This window comes from Corapipo altera, unplaced genomic scaffold (assembly GCF_003945725.1).
Source record: "Corapipo altera isolate COAL_440 unplaced genomic scaffold, ASM394572v1 22, whole genome shotgun sequence".
NCBI classification, from domain to species: domain Eukaryota; kingdom Metazoa; phylum Chordata; class Aves; order Passeriformes; family Pipridae; genus Corapipo; species Corapipo altera.
In genome coordinates, this window is record NW_020884886.1 from 9146124 (window position 1) to 9162601 (window position 16478).

General features: G+C 40.2%; 1 protein-coding gene and 2 long non-coding RNA genes across 4 annotated transcripts in view; 1 reads left to right on the forward strand and 2 right to left on the reverse strand.

Annotated features, from left to right (window-relative positions):
* Positions 1-12536, forward strand: part of LOC113946823 — a 29061-nt gene extending 16525 nt beyond the window's left edge. Inside the window, exon 3 of the long non-coding RNA XR_003527569.1 lies at positions 12493-12536. This is a non-coding gene — a long non-coding RNA (uncharacterized LOC113946823). The remainder of the gene's footprint in view (positions 1-12492) is intronic.
* LOC113946824 overlaps positions 1-12844 on the reverse strand; it is a 19576-nt gene extending 6732 nt beyond the window's left edge. Inside the window, exon 1 of the long non-coding RNA XR_003527570.1 lies at positions 12760-12844. This is a non-coding gene — a long non-coding RNA (uncharacterized LOC113946824). The remainder of the gene's footprint in view (positions 1-12759) is intronic.
* Positions 1-16478, reverse strand: part of PPARGC1A (PPARG coactivator 1 alpha) — a 368813-nt gene that overhangs the window by 94256 nt on the left and 258079 nt on the right. The window lies entirely within an intron of this gene.

Sequence of the window (16478 nt, forward strand, 5' to 3'; positions counted from 1 at the left end):
GGGCAGGGGAGTGGTACTTGAAGGGGAGGAGGTGCCACAAGGAAAAGCAGCAAGGCTATGAGGATCTGCAGCAGGGAGAGAAAAAGTGGGCAAAGAGGGAAAGGAAATATTAGAAATATTTATATATAAATATATATATTAGAAATATTAGAAACAGAGAAATCGGTGCAAGAAATCAAGGTTTAAAAAACAAGGCCAAAACTAGTTGTTGCATGCCTTGAAAGACATCAAAAACAATGAAAATGCAAGAAAATGCAAGAGATCCAGCACTCACAAGGTGCCCACGGCCAGACCCAGAGAAAGGAAACAACTTCCTCCGTACCTTATGCACCACAGCTCCTACTCAGCAGCCACATCAGCCCAGGGGGAGTTAATGTGATCTCCCCAAATAGCTGTCTGCTGTTTTCTTTTTTAGGCTAGACAGATGCCTTCTTTGTTTGCGGGTGTAAAGTTTCCTGCACAATCGTGCCTTGGTGTTCCAGAAGGCTAAATAAATACAAATAATTAATAACAGCAAGCCCAATCCAGCAGGAGGCTATGAGCTGGTGCTGAGCAAACCACGGAAGTGGTACAAATACCCCGTTTATAGAAAAGGTGAAGGGAAATCTGTTGTGGAGTTACAAGAGGTGTGAAGACATCTTTCCTGACAAGTATCATGTTATCCTGCCAGTGCTCCAGTGGCACAAGACTGCTCGTGTCCTACGGCTCCACTCTCAGGCTCTACTAGGGTGCACCTCAGTAGCACTGCAGAGCTCCAGCAGCTGCCAGCCTGGCCCCACTGTTCGGAGCAGCTCTCTGGAGAAGGCACGGGGGACAGCTGGACTGCCCAGAAATGAGAAGAGCTGAGCAGGCTAGTGCAGAGGATCAGCTTGGGAAGAGCACAAAGGGAGGAAAAGGAAATATAGAAAGAAACTGCTGTGTGAAGGAAGGGAATTCAAGGGAAAAAAAGTAAAAAGAATGAAACAAAAGCAAAAAAAAAAAAAAAAAAAAAAAAGCAAGAAAAAGGGGAAACATAGCATCCAAGAGAGGTTAAAAGAAAATGGAAAAACAGTGCCAAAATGTATTTTACTTTATTTCCCTGAATTCTCTCTTCCCTTAGAAACTGCAGCACACTCCATCTGTACCTCCTAAACCAGTAAATTTTGCCCCCTGAGGAGGCAGATACGGATCCTCCTTAAGGAGATCTGGATTTTGAATCTTACTGCTAAGTGTTCAGCAAGTGTTCATCTCTGTTACATTAAAATGCCAATGGCCTCCTGACATATTCCCGTATGAGTCCCCACTAAGCCAAAAAGGATGGTATCAAACAAGCTTGGTGAAGCCAGGGCATTCCAAAAAAAGGGAAAAAAGGGCAAGTGTTTGTACCCATCTGCCAACAGTCAGCACGGGCCAGCTGCAAATGATGCTCACACAGACCTTATCCTGAAGACAATGTATAGTGGTGGCTGGATCAGGCCCTGGTTTGCCAAGAATGATGATCAGTCTCTCACTCAGCAAGACACCTTCAGCAAAGAGAGAAAACCTGCACAACAGAAGTACATTCCTTCCCTAGCACTCATAGGTCTCTTGAGTGTTATCTAAATACCTGCTGTCCTGGGTATTGGATTTAAGGAAGAGAAGAAAGGGGCGCTCACGTTAAGACTTATTTATACAGAGAGGCTAGGTTGCCTACGGTCAGTGGACATAAACTGGCACCTCTTGGCTCAGTTAAAACCTGAATCACTTTATGGACGTATCTGTGTTGTTCTCCTCACTGCACAGAGAACCAAAATCAACCATGCTCTCAAGTCCTTAAATTAAATTGGACAAATCTAGGAACATGAATTTGTTTCCTAAAATTAGGTGGCCTCAGTTCCTGCATTGTTCTTGTGAAGAATCACCTCTAGGATATGGTGGGGAGTCTGTTAGTGTCATCTCAGAAGCTAGCACCCTTTTTTCTACCTAACTGAAGCCTGAGTGTGTTTTCTCTTCTGCTAACACGTCAGAACTGGTGTTACACAACAGTGAAATGGCTGGAAATGGCTCCCTGCTTTTTTGAGTCCTCTAACCCTAAGCAGGGCTCTGGGATGCACTCACATCTCCATCTATGAGAGGCGGAAGGTATGTTAGTCCTCTTCTCTTACTGAGCTGTGCAGAATTTTGTTCCAAACTATGCCATTTATTATTCATTATTATTTAATGAGACCAAAGAATGCAATATGTGTAACCAAGAAATGTACCAAGTAATGTTCTTTCCTTTAATGGCTAGATCAAAGGGAACTTTATGAGGCTGGTGCTGGCTAAGTCAGTAGTGGCATTTGCCCCAGATCCTCTGCAGCACACCTTACTCAACCACAGTTTTAAAATCTTTAAAGTCAGAGACCAAAAGGTGTGCTAGGCATCTAAAGTTCACTTGCCTTTATGAGGTTTTTTTCCCTTTTCAAATAAATGTTTTTGGAAGACATTTCTCTAAGCTGACTTGCAGTTAAGTGCTTAACATAGCATCTCGAGTACTCAAAAAGCAAACAGTCCTTGGAGAACACTTTTCCTACTCTTGCTCTAAATGCATGCAGTGGGTGATGGAAAGGCTCTTAGACCTGCCAGAAAAGGGACGATTTTCTGATTTTTCTCTTTTTTCCTTTAGTCACCAGCTGCTTTGTCAACAACTAGATATCCCCCGCTCCCCTCCCTTCCTTGCCCCCAGTAAGATTTGTAAATGTCTCTGGAAAAGTTGTAAAACTAGCTCTAGCAGGATATGCATTCACCCTAATGCTGAAGACTCTCAACTGTGATAATTTAGCAGATCATTAATCCTACTCTCTAAAGGAGGCTGTAAAGCAGAACTAAATATGCAAATCCTCTTGTGCTTTAAACTTGCATCTGTCTGTCCGTCCATCCAAACTATCTATCCATTGTAGTGGAATTCTCCTAAGATCACGCTGTATTCTAATCCATTAATGTAGCTCAACTGGAGCATATAAGATTAAATAATATGAAAAAAAAGATGTAAAAATAACATGGAGGCCTCAGTACAGTGGGCAATCTCCCAGACTTTATCTGCACCACACGTGCAGAAAGGGGTGCGCACAGCATTGGGGGTGAGTAAATGAGCCTTTTATCACCACCCACTGACATTCAAGCACCTATTACTGTAAGGCACAAGTGCAAATGAGGTGGGTGGCCTCTTTCTAGTCCACTTCACTGCACTGCAATGCAATCTGGCATGACCTCCAATTCCTATTCAGGACAGCGAACATTGTGGTATCAGGGGGTTTGGGTATTCTGGCATGGCTGCAGGTGGTATGCTTGCAGTAACTACCTGCACAATGCCCAGGGCTAGACACTTTGCTCACATGAGCAATAAACTCCCTCAATCAAATGTAACTAAGTGTATAATTTACTATTTGCAGCTATTCTAGCATGGAACTATTCCTGCTTTAACTTAGAATCTTTTAGGTTTTCCTTCTGGCTTTAAATCAGAATCCTAAATGAACATTTTAAAATGTAATGATCTTTGCTCCTTAAAAATTGCAGTATCAACGTCTATGGGGCACCTTCACAGTGAGCACTGCAGTGACTTTTAAGATGCAGCACAAATCAGACTGCTAACAAATGCAAAGTAACATTGCAGGTGAAAACTCAACAAGCAGCCCCGGACCCTACTATATATATGCAGTATCCAGGTGAAAAGAATGTCCCCCATTTCCTCAGTGGTTCTGGAGAGCAAAATACAGTAAAAAGAACAGGCGAAGTTCACAGAACCTAACCCAGTGGAAAATATCAGTTCCTGCCTGAACCGTAGGAGCTCTGGAAGGCAAGAGTTGCCTTATTTCTGTTCAGGGGAAAAAGGGGCACTGTGCAGATGGGGAAGACCCAGCTTCAGCAGTTTGTGTCAGGGAATAACAGATTTATTCTTGGTTGGAAAGCCCTGTGGGGAGTTGCAGCAATCTTAAGGCTGGAACTAACACTATGTCTCCAGCAGCCACAGGACTCCACTCCTGTCTGGAAGTGCAGCTGATGCTCCCATATGGGATTTAGCTGCTGGCAGAGAAACTCTCTGATTTGCTACAGAAATCTCCACTCTCATTCCTCAGCCACTTCAGTGTACTGTGCAGAGAGCTACTCATCTAGGGAGACCTAATGGGCTGTGTCTGCCTCTTACACCTTTAAAACCTTCCTATTCCCTCACTGAAAAGCTCACGTCCAGAATATTCCTCTGAGAAGCTTGTGGTCTAAGGGACTACTTGGGCTTACAGAAGGTTGTTTTCTGAAGACCACTTCTGCCTCCCCATTGTTCCAGTAGAATCGGCACAGTACTATATGGAGCTTTCCACTGGACTTGGCACATCAGAATCCAACAGAATGAAAGCTGAGAACTGTGGATATACCCTGGTGTCTTGAACACAGCAGAAATTACCCATATGTGCCATGGGGCATTTGGATGTACGTGTAGGCACATGAAAACTTTTATATTTGCTTGTATATACTCATAAACCTGCAAGCGCTCCAGAAACCAAGCAACATCATCTGAAATCTCTAACCTGCTACAGGCAATTTCCTCTTCCCACTGTTCGTGACAAGATCCCCTGGGTCCAGCTCAGCTATTTGGGCTAGACCAAAAGCACGATTTGCTGTGCCCACTGGATGGTCTAGTGACCACTGGGTGATGGAAGTAACACAAACTTCAAATCATTTCATGTCAGACATACAGGAGGCCACTGCTTTACAGTGGCCTATAAAGGTAAACAAACAAATGTGGATACCTATTGTTTCTGCTACTAAAACCAGAGATGAAAGCAATACAAAAATATTGACCTTTGGCATATTGACACTTCTATTTAGTGAAGCAGGAGTTGGCTTTTAGTGGAGATGTTTGATGGGACAGGAGAAGAAAAAACACATAAATAAATTTATATATATATCTAAAAACATACACAAAAGATGCAGCTAGATTGACAAGTAAGAGAAGGAATAGTAGGAGCAAACATAATTAATTTTGAAATTAATTTCAGTATAGAGCTTGACAATAATGCTAAACCAGCTCCTTAACCTCTGCTCCAAACAATGTGGCTATTGTCTCCTGGTAATCCTGTATCTCAGGTCAGGAAGCACTGGATTTTGTCACTCAGCACTGATGTGTGAACTCACATGGAGTTTTGTGTCTTTACACCTTGTATCTATATATACACAAAGAAAAAAATAGTATTTGTTTACTAAATACTCTGCAGTGGGGGGAAGAGATGGAGAGATAGACAAAGGGTGGAAGGAAGAAGGGAGGGAGAAAGGGAGGAAGAAGGAAGGGAAGAAGGGAGGGAGGGAGGGAGGAAGGAAGGAATCAAAACCAAAATCTGATACTTATGTGTGCATAGGTACCAATTAATTCTACCAATTAATTCTACCAATTAAAATGGCAATAGAAATCAAACCAAAGCTGCAAATACTCAGTGCCTAAATATTATTGCAGTGTCCCATTGTGCCTGGGCCTATTCCAATATGAAACAGCTCAGAAATTAAAAATAGAAACAATAGGGACTTAAAAAAATTAATCCTCACTCACAATGCACACAAACACATTAAGCTATTTATTTTTATGTTATGTGTCAGCTCTGCATCGAGAGAATTTCACAAATAACTCTGTGTCCCATGCTCTATTACATGCATGGGGTATTCAGAAGAACAAGAGTTTGCTAACCAGACACCATTATAACCACAAGAAATTATAGGGCTTCTTTTTCTGCAATAGTTTAACATGATTTTAATTATATATGAAGAAAAATTTGAATAATTAGCTTTATAAAAAACTGCCATTCGCTTCAGCAAGTGTTTAGCTCTTTTACTCAGAAAATGAATCACATCCATCCAAATTTCAGGCTCACAACAAAGAGCTGCTCAAGAATACAATGCAACCTATTCTGACAGCATCTTCTCATTGCTCAAGACAAGTTTACAAAGGCAACAGCAAAAGTAAGGAAGCAGTCTTACTGTCTGCTATCTACAGGGTCATCCCCAAATCCATCTATTTGGTGTTTGTGTGCCACAAGCATTGTATTGAGGAGACATTTTACAGACTACTACAACATACTGCAGGATGCTTCATGTAGTATGAATTAAGGCAAAGTAGAAGAGCTAATAACTCTGCTCTTATACCACCAGCATAAAACATACCCCTGCAAAGGGAAAGATTAGCATTAATTGCCTGTTGTCAAATTCATAATTTTCCCCAATTTATTAGAAGTTTTGTGCATTGCAGCACCATGAGAACAAGTTTGTGAGTACTGCAATACACCAATCTTTATTCTCCCTTTGGCAAATTAATGCAGATATTTTGCCTTATGATAATTCCTAATTAATAAGAGGGTTAGAAAAAGTCCCACTGTTTGGAACTCCAGTGCTACTGTTATTCATTTGAAATTCAACTCTTAAGTTTTAAAAAAAATAAAATATATGCAGGTCTCTCTTTACCGCATCCCATTTACTGCAAGAATACTTAATATTAGTAAATTGGTCCCTTTGGGAATCTAAATGTAGGCACATATAATAATACACGTTGAAAACCATAATTCTATCATAATCACTTCTCATTCCAGGTTGTTGGTTTTAGGTTTTTTGTTGTGGTTTGGGTTTTTTTGTTTTGGTTTGGTTTTTTTGTTTGTTTGGGGTTTTTTTTTGGGGGGGGAGTTGTTCATTCAAAAAGGAGACTTCACACTGAAGAAGTACAGTAAGATTTGGCTATTTACATAAACAGCCTAAGTTTGAAGTGCAAGCTCATTCATGCACAAATAACCCTTTCATATATGAAATTCTTACATGTAAAGGTAGAGAGTTAAATAAACTCTGCACTACAGATTCACTTCAGGTAGTCTGTACAATTTTCTGCATAAAAGACCATCAGGTCAGCCTGCAAATGATTTAAAATATAGGAAAAATAACACAAGCCTGTAGATCAAAGCCCAGGGCTATGTTTTCAAAGGGTGTTTACTGGAGGTGACTTATGTGAACAGTATATTCTTACATCTTCCAGGTTTTTGAATGGTGGCAGGGACAGGCAATTTTAACTCATTCTGAGTCTGCAACTTTAATAAGTGAAAAAAATTGTGAGGCAGACTCCACAGTCAGCAAAAGCTACCCACGTAGCGCACTCCAGTGAGCAGGAAAGGAGGGTATGCGCAGGGGAACAACAACCGCGAAGAGGCTTAACCTGATTTCCTAGTTGGTATTTCCAGCCCTGCTGACGCACGCCCAAGAAGGCTGCTCGCATGCGATCTGCCAAGGTGTCGCTGCAGGGATCTCGGTGCTGGCAGTCCCCTGCCATCCTGCTCCCGCAAACCTTCACGGCAGGAGGGAGCATCTCAAGCCCATGGCCATCAACGGGGTCTGCAAATCACCAACGAAGCAAGAGTGGAGGGGCAGCACCTGGCCTGATGCACTCTTCAGAGGCACTTGGCATTCACATTTTAAAATAGGCAGGTTTTTCACAAAAGAAAAGGAGGAGAGGGGAGAGTATTGTCTTTCTTTAAAAGGGTAGTACATTAGTGACGATATTTTTTCATTAGATCCCCGTTTGTCTGGTTGGGGAATTTATGGACTTTTAAAAATAGATTTTGCCAAACAATTGTGTGGGCAACTGCTGACTTGCAGTCTGCAAGATATCTTTCCGTCAGCCTCAGGAAGATTAAAGCAGCTTCTATTTTCATCACAAGGGAGCTAAGGATGTAGGCACAAAGGAGAAATTCACTTTTTGCCCACATCAAGCTGAGCCTCTTGCCAGACGATGCAGCGTTCACTGCAACAATTGCCAACATAATGTGTTACCTTCTATAGCCCCTTCAGGTTGAAGAATAGCCTTCTACTGCTACACGTAGAGAGCAGGAGTATTTCCCAGTCCCTGGGTCTACTGTTTAACACCAGGACAATTCCTTTCCTAATCCTGCATGCCAAAAAGCTGACAAAACAGTAACACTGGCATACAAAGGACCAAAATCTCTATGCATCACACACATTTGAGAAAAGAAATAGAGATGAAAATAAAACGTCCTCTGAAAGATCACAGCATTACTTATTCTTGTATCTTCTTTTAAGTCCTGATTCTAATCTCACCAGCATGATGCTCACAGAGAAAAGCAAGCCACAGCCTCGTATGTACCCCTCTTAGATAGATGAGGGGGGAAAGAGCCCTGCCAGCATATCTGTACAAGACAAACTTTGCATTAAATAGGGATACAGGGACTCAGGAACGAGAATGATCTGATGTCAAATCCAGGCCCCTGGTGTCGCAGGCTACAATGTGGTGCAGTTCCTCTTGGAAAGCAATCACCAGCTCCCATAAGGAAAGTCCCCTGCTACCCTCAGAAGCAGGCTCTTCCAAAACTTCACTCTGTTCATGGTCTGATCTTTCTCCAATTTTCAACCTGCCTTTACTCGTAGCTAGTTTATATCCATTTATTCTTGTGAAAACATTGTTTTGTAGCTGGAACAGTCCTTTCCCTCCTCGGTGTTTATCCCTCTAAAGTATTTATGGTAAGCAATCGGATCCTCTTTCTGCCTTTGTTTTGCTAGGCTATCCAAGCCAAGCTCTTTAAGTCTCCCTCACAAGACAGGCTCTCCATTCCTCTGATCTTCTTGGTACTCATTCTGAACTGAATTTATCATCTGTGCACACAGATGACCTGTTGTACATAGTATTTTTGATGGGGTCACATCATTTAATATGCCATAGAAATAACATAAACAGAAGAGATATGGGAGAGAATCTATAGGATGTTCCAGTTATCCTTGGATACACAGACTCATAAATATACTTGGCACTTACTGACTCAAAGACAGATATATTAAAATGTAAGTACTTAGACAAACAAAGACAGAAAGATTTTCCTTTGTTTAGCCAGAAAAAAAAATAATTTTACCCTGAACCTAAATGTAGCTTTGGAGGAAAAAGTTTACTATGGAACCTACTGAACTTAAACCACAGCTGTGCTACCATGAAATACCATCCTCCTGTTTATAACAAGGGAGGGGCCCTGTGCCACAGTTCCTATTTCAAACCCTGATAAACACCTACATGAAATGCAAAATGTGAAGGAAAACTTGGGGAGAAGACCAGCATCTTTGCATTAGTAGCATTATTTTCTTCAGCCTGATCTGACCGGTTCTGCTGCTGCCAGAGAAGCAGATACAGAGACCGAAAAGCAAAGCACCTCACCAGCTTTCTGATGAGGCAACTGAACTGCCCCCACTTGCAAGCACATGCAGTGACCCACAAGTACATTTAAGAGCCTGTTGCTAAGGGTCCCCAGCACAAAACTAAAGTAAACCAAACCAGGCAGTACTGTATATGTAGCAATTGTGTCAAGGTATGTCAAAAGTCAGCAGGCTTTCAGCAACATCCCACATACGGCTGCAAACACTCATGCCAGTTAATTAGCAGTGGCATTAAACGAGACAAGGGACACTGAGCAGGACACTGGGGTTAACTTTACCCTATGTGAGCTGTGCCATATGATCTTTTATTCCATCTGTTATCAACATACTTCAAGAGATTAATTCAATACTCACAATTTTGAATAAGCAGATACCATTTTGTTACTCCGTATCATACTTCACAAGTCTCAAATGTTCAGCATCTGATTGACAGCTTGAAGAGGTGCCACAAGGTTAAATGACAGCCTATCAATTTTTCAAGGGCAAGAAATCCTTTACAAGACATTCAGAGGTTTTTCCTTTTAGCATTTTTCCATTGTTTGCCTAACCTTAACCTCAGGTACACACTGGAGTTTAAGGACATGCTGCTGTAACAGGGATCATCAGTCAACAATGAAAAAAAATCTCAGAAAGGTGAACCATATGCCCACCCTGAAAACACATACAAATTATGGTAGTCACAAAAGATATCACTGCAGATTCTGCTTCTATGGCAGAGCCTCTGCCATTAGTTACACCATGCCCAGTGTTGGCACCTGCTCCTGAACTCAAGCGATAGCCCTCCCATCAGATCTAGAAGGGACTTAGTTCCACAGGTACCACCCACCACAAAGGCACCTTGCTCCTCTAACCCCGAGATAAAGCTTTACGCCACATCAAGGACAGCATGAGAAAACTGATAGCTTTACTACTCACAACAATGCAAGGGGAAGATGAAGCTGTGAAAATCCCCGAGCTTGAGGAGCCGCTCTACTGGACCGTGAGCGAGGGCAGCCAGACAGAAACATGCAGCCAGGCACATGCAGTGCTGCTTTTCTTTATAGGAGAAGACAAGCGATTTCCTGGCATATGTGCAAATGCCTTGGAAAGTACCGGCAGGCACATACGAACATTGCCTGGTAGCTGGCAATGCCTGTGAGCATGGGACCCCTGCTGTAAGGGAACCTGGATGGTGCCCCTTGTCCTCCCAAGTGACAGTCGCTGCTGGCACGCGTGTCGAGCACTGCTCCCTGCCTCATCCTGCCTGGCTCCCAGACTGCACAGGATAGGATCTGGACAAACATCAACAGCAGCTTTTTATCGGCCACTGGAAATAGGGCCAGTTAGTATCACTGAGTCATTAATCTGGTGTTATACTGTAGGTCAAAACGTCCTTCTGTTTAGACCTTATTGTCAAAGTCCTCCGCTTCTTCAGCATCATGATTTACTGTTTGGAGAAATGTAACTTCATGTCACTGTCACTTTTCCTGTATGTGTTCTGCTCTTTGCCTCTGAGACATGTTGACACACTGATATACAAACCAGAGACGCAGAGATGGTTGTAAATACTGCACTAGGATCCATTCCTAAAAACTTGTAGAGACTCTAACGCAACTAATTGCACATGTGCAAGGAAAAGAGTGACTTGAGAAATTCATAAAGAAAAAATATTGCATTAATAAATTAAGAGCTGCAACCTGTCTAAAGTTCAGCTCTATTGACTGCTAGAACATCTGAATGATTGCTATAATTACTGTAGATACCACTGCCACTTTGCAATATGGCCTCTTGTGCTTGTATTGTCTTTCCCATCTTTGCAGCAGTATTATAGCTCCAAATGCAACTGTTGCTGAATTTAAGCCGGAGTGCCTGGAAGGCAAGGGCTGTATTTTATACCACTATACTTCTGGTGCTTAATTGGGTCCTAAACTAAATATGCTGAATATATACTTAATTAAATGTGCTAAAGAAATATTCTAGGTGCATTTAGAAAAGATTTGTTTGGTCAACTAAGATGTTTTGCAACTGTAATTGCATTATTGTTATTGGCATTTCTAAATCACTCTCTGCATTTCCTTTGGAATAAATGTCTTAGTCGCTCACCACTATAATGTATTTCTGTGCTACAAAACTGGAGGAACACATTATATATTCATGTACACTTGGCTTTAGCCACTTACAGTATAACAATGAAGTAAGGATTATTATGCAGTAAGTTTGCTGAACAATCATTCTTTTAAACCATAAATATACTCTGCATATACCACAACATCCACCCAGTAAGAAATTGGGTAAACAGAACTCACTTATATTTTGAAATTGAATGGACAGTTAAAACTGAATTAACTGGGCAAATAATAGCATTTCAAACATGTAAAGTATAGTTCACAAACTGTGGTATAACACAGCCTATTTCTCTTGCAGTACAGGGAACAGAGAGTTATTAATATCATGCATGTTCCTGACTCATATACATTCATTCAAAACCAGGTTTTGATAGTGGTCTTAAATAGCTAAAATTATAAAAAGATAGAAAGTCCCTTTATATTACATTTTCTGAAACATTATCAACACTGCAGCAGAGCAAAGGAAATACAAATCCATTTTATCAGCTTCTAAATGTAATGTATATTACCTGTGTGATAATATCTTCTGTCACACTATCCAGGACATTTACTTTCTCAAAAATCACAATCAAAAGCAAAACCAAAGAACATAGGACACTAAAACAGAAAAGGGGTGCTCTTTAGAACAAACCGACTATACTGAACATGGACAAAGCAAAAAAAAGGCAGGTTTAATTTTTGCACTCTAACAGTTTTTTAGTGTACAGGGATTTTTCACTGTTTCTGTGTATTGCAGTTTTGTTAACAGGCAAGTCCCAGGCATATGCTTGTATAACACAAAACATATTTGGTTTTAGCATTAATAATTCCTTTAATTACTCTTTTATCAATTGTGTCATATTTGCAATCTTCACTTACTACATCTTTCACATTTTATATTTTTTAACCTCTTGAGAACCTTCTCTGCAATATTTTGGAGTATTTCACGTGGCGTGAAATACAAGCAGCTACAGTATAAAACAGTTGACCAGATTGAAGTTCAGAAGGCAATCCCACTTGATGTGGTAGATATCTGGCCACAGATCTGATTTTGTGTGGTGTTTGGGGAAGGGGCGCAGGCCATGCCCCAGCCTAGCAAAGCTTTTAAGCACACACTTAACTTTGAGCATATGATTACTTCAAATTACTTCAATAAGATTATTCACACACTTGAATTAAATGCTCTTCTGGATTTCTGCCCTTATGCATGGCACAAAATTTATCTCTGCAGGGGTTCCCAAACTGCAGAGGAAATCTGAGAAAGGAGGATAAGGCACCTGTAGGTATTTTCAGGACCTCACACAGCACCCAGGTGAAATAAGGTAAGATCTTTTTTAACATCAGTTGCAAGCAGTAGCTGCTTTCCAGTGCCGAGATGGGTGCCTCTTAGAGAACCAGGGTGGGGGGTTTCTTACAGCCTATTAAAAATGGATTCATAGAAAGTTATCGTTTTGTAGAAATAGAATTATTGATCAGAAATCTCTTTTTTTCAGCTTACATTTTATGCAGACAAAAAACATTCTTCTTATGAAGCTCCTCAGTTGTTTGGTACTGGATGTTTTTCAAAAATTTTGGGATGTAGAGGTGGTACATTGCCAAGAAAAAAAACAAAAAAAAGCTCATCTGCTGTTAAGAGGAAAACCTTGCTCATGGTCTAGTTTTCAGGACATAGGAGTATTAAAAAAAATTTTTTAAATTCTTTTTTTCTTAAGACAGAATAACAACTCTATACCATTTCCTGAACAGCTTTTGTTTCCTGATCCCACATAGCAGCTCCATGACACAGCTCCACTTGCCCAGACCTCAGCAGACCACAGGTTGGATGGGGCCAGGCAGAAGAGCTGCCCTTTAAATAGACAGCGCAGCTGCACATAGGTTGTTTGGGGATTTAAGTGTCAACTCCTTTAACTATATTAATGGGAATTTAAAGTGTAAGGGATACCACCAATCCAGAGGAGGAAAAAAAATAAATCTTTGATTTGAGGCTACTTCAGCATCAGGACCAATCCAGAACAACAGCATGTACTTCGTACCTTTCATGGGTAGAATGAAATATAAGTCGCTTCTATCTTAATGTACTTCATATTTCATAATGAGAATTATCATTTTGAAAATAGTTCTGAGAAACAAAGACACGTAACCAGTGCTGCTCAGAGTAGTTTAAAATCAGACCTTATTTGTCTGTGTCAACATTTAAAAGCAGGGAGTACGAAGGATTTTGTTAATTTTGTATTAATAAAGACCCCAGAACCCTGCAGGGATCTGTAGGCTCCTTCAGTAATTACAGAGTGTGCCAAAAGACCATGTGTTGTATTTCCAACAATGAGACAGAAGCACATAGTTTTGCTGCAGTCTTGCTACTTTCACTATGTGTCACTGTGCATCAGCATTAGCTGAAGAACCGAGAGCATGGCTAACAACAGACAAAAAAGTAAAAACAATGACATACAATTTTTTCTGAAACACCGCATATCTCTTTTCCATATATTAGGAAAAGGTTATGCTCCTTTCGCTCGTAATTATAAAACAAGAATGTTAATACCACAAAGGTTCAGCATAAATCAATTTCAAACTGCTAAATTTATTAGGCAGTGCTTGTAATGAATTATCTAGAATGGGAAACAAATCCAAGGCTAGGATTTTTTGCTGATACTTGCTAATTGTATTGAAAAGACTAGATAACATTTATGTTTCTATTAAGAACTGCTAATTTTTTTACACCTTACGACCATGGAAATACATTTTCTTATCTGCATAGTATATTAAACAAAACTGATTTATACAACTAGAATTGTGTTTAGAATTGAATAAAAATTACTTTTCGATGGCATAAAAATATCAAACTAAATTATACTTAGACTTTTTGAATGTCATGGGGAAGTACTTTAAAGCGTAGATTAACAGATGTTACTATTCCTGTTCTTAAAATTATTGTAAGTATTAGTAGCATTATTATTATAATATAAAGAGGGCTGAAAAAAAAATGCAAAAATCCTTGAGGTTGCCTTGTTTAGGGTCTGAACTAATGCCTACTAGAGTTAAAGAAGTCTCAACAAATATTTCAGATATACTATTAAGAATGAACGAAAATATCATGGTGATTTAGTTTCAATTCTATAATGGCATTTTTAGAAGTACTGATGTATTTCTATCATATGAATATATATATGCATTTCTAGTTCAGAGTTAGATCTTTAATGCAGCAGTCTACAGATAGTCCCTATAATTAATAGATAGTCCAGCACGCTAGTTAGGCTTTCTCATCTGAAGTAGATAGAGTCCAAAGAGAGAAAGAAAGAAAGAAAAAGAAAGAAAGAGAAAGAAAGAAAAGAAAAAAGGAAAAAGAAAGAAAGAAATGGAGGGAGAAAATAAATTTTTCTATCTGATGTTTTATTGCAATACTTTCATTCATATGTGGATATTTAAAAATATGTTTTAAAAGTTAACAGATATTTCTGTTGAAATGCAAACATATGGGTATTTTCATCTTGACACACAGGGGTCATGAAGAAATCTCAGGAGCTCTAATGAGAAGATACCTCACCAGTTTGTTGCAGGGATGTGTCCAAAACCCAAAACTGCTGTAGGTCGTGGCCCAACACTGGCAGTATCTGTTGGGCAGACTGACAGGAAGAAAATATGCAATATGAAGAAGTCTTCCTCCACTGTCTTATCAGAGAGGAAAAGTAAATGCCATCATGTTGACTGAAGGGGAGGTATCACACGCCATGCGGTCACAGAGAATGAACTCCACAGCGAGCAAGAAGCTCCACTTTTTGACAACGAACAAGGCAGGCAAGTGAGTGGACACCTGGTCATTTAAAATGCAGCAGGATTGGAATGTCAGGCCCATTTGCCAAATTGCTGCTACTGTTCTGAGCCAGAAGAAGTAAAATGTGTTTCCCTTATACATTTCAGCTGCTGTGCTGTATCAGAAGGCACTCTGGGCTGGAATGTGAAAACAAGCCCAAATCATTGTCCTGGATTCTTTTTCCACAGTTCCTACCAGCTTTCACACTGCAAAAACCCATCTGACAAATACTGCCATTAGTGCATTACCTTCAAATTAGGACTAATAAAATCCTGTCCCAGCTTCATATAAACCAAGTACGTTTTTTTTTCAATTGCATAAAGCATAGTGTTAATTCCAGCAATTGCTTGGGCAGATGATAGACTTTGAGGGTACGGTAAGTAATTCCAGCCTGTAAAGCCCAGTATGTACTGATAATGGAGAAAAGCAACTCACATGAGCAGTACACATCACCCATACAAGTTGCCTCCTGCTTTTTATTCAGCAATTCTTTCAACTATTCCTAAAGTTGGTTGCATGGGCAGTGCCTGATAGAGATTTCCCCATTGCCTCTGCACATACAACCTTGTCATTACACTCTCCTTACTCTCCCAGTCAGAATCATGGCATGACATTTTGGTACCCTTTGCATCGTCCACCCAATACTTGATCTGTCTTGGCGGCTCCCATCTGCTGCAGCACCTCTCACCTGGCCCTACAACATTGCTTTATGCGCTCTTGGTGCCCCACTCAATCTCAACATAGTTTTTGTAGAGAAAACATCTTTACTATTCAGCTGCATGTCCTACAATTGAATATCCAAATGTGAATATCTAAATGCAATAGCTTTCATCAGAGGGAGTTACTGGAAATATTTACACTAATTATGCTTCTGTCTAAATTGGTTACTAGTCTTATAGTTAAACTACCAGAAGGATTTCTAAAACAATTGATTTCTTTGCTAGTTAGTGTTTCTTATCAGACAGATAATGGGAGACAAGAAATAAATAAACTCAGGGAGGTACAATTACATCATCTTACTCTTTCAGCACGATAAACAAAATGGTATTCGCTTCTCTCCCCAGAGTGCTATGAGGCTTATTCCATTAAGGTTTGTCAAGTGCTTGGTTGGAAGACCCTGTAAGTGCACGGTGTTATTAGTAAATATTAAATAGAAAACGAGATTCTAATTATCAGGATAAACAGGCTAAGTTCTGCTTGGCTAAATGCACTTGGGAGAGGAACCCAGGACCACTGGGTAGTGTTGCACATCCTTATCAGATCCAACTCCTTTTAGCCTCCAAAAGATCAGGTTTGCTCAGGCTCAAACCTACCAGAATGAAAATTTATCACCACTACTATCCCTTCCTCAACACTGAATAAAAATTTTACTCACACTTTAGGGCATATTATGCATAGTAGACTGA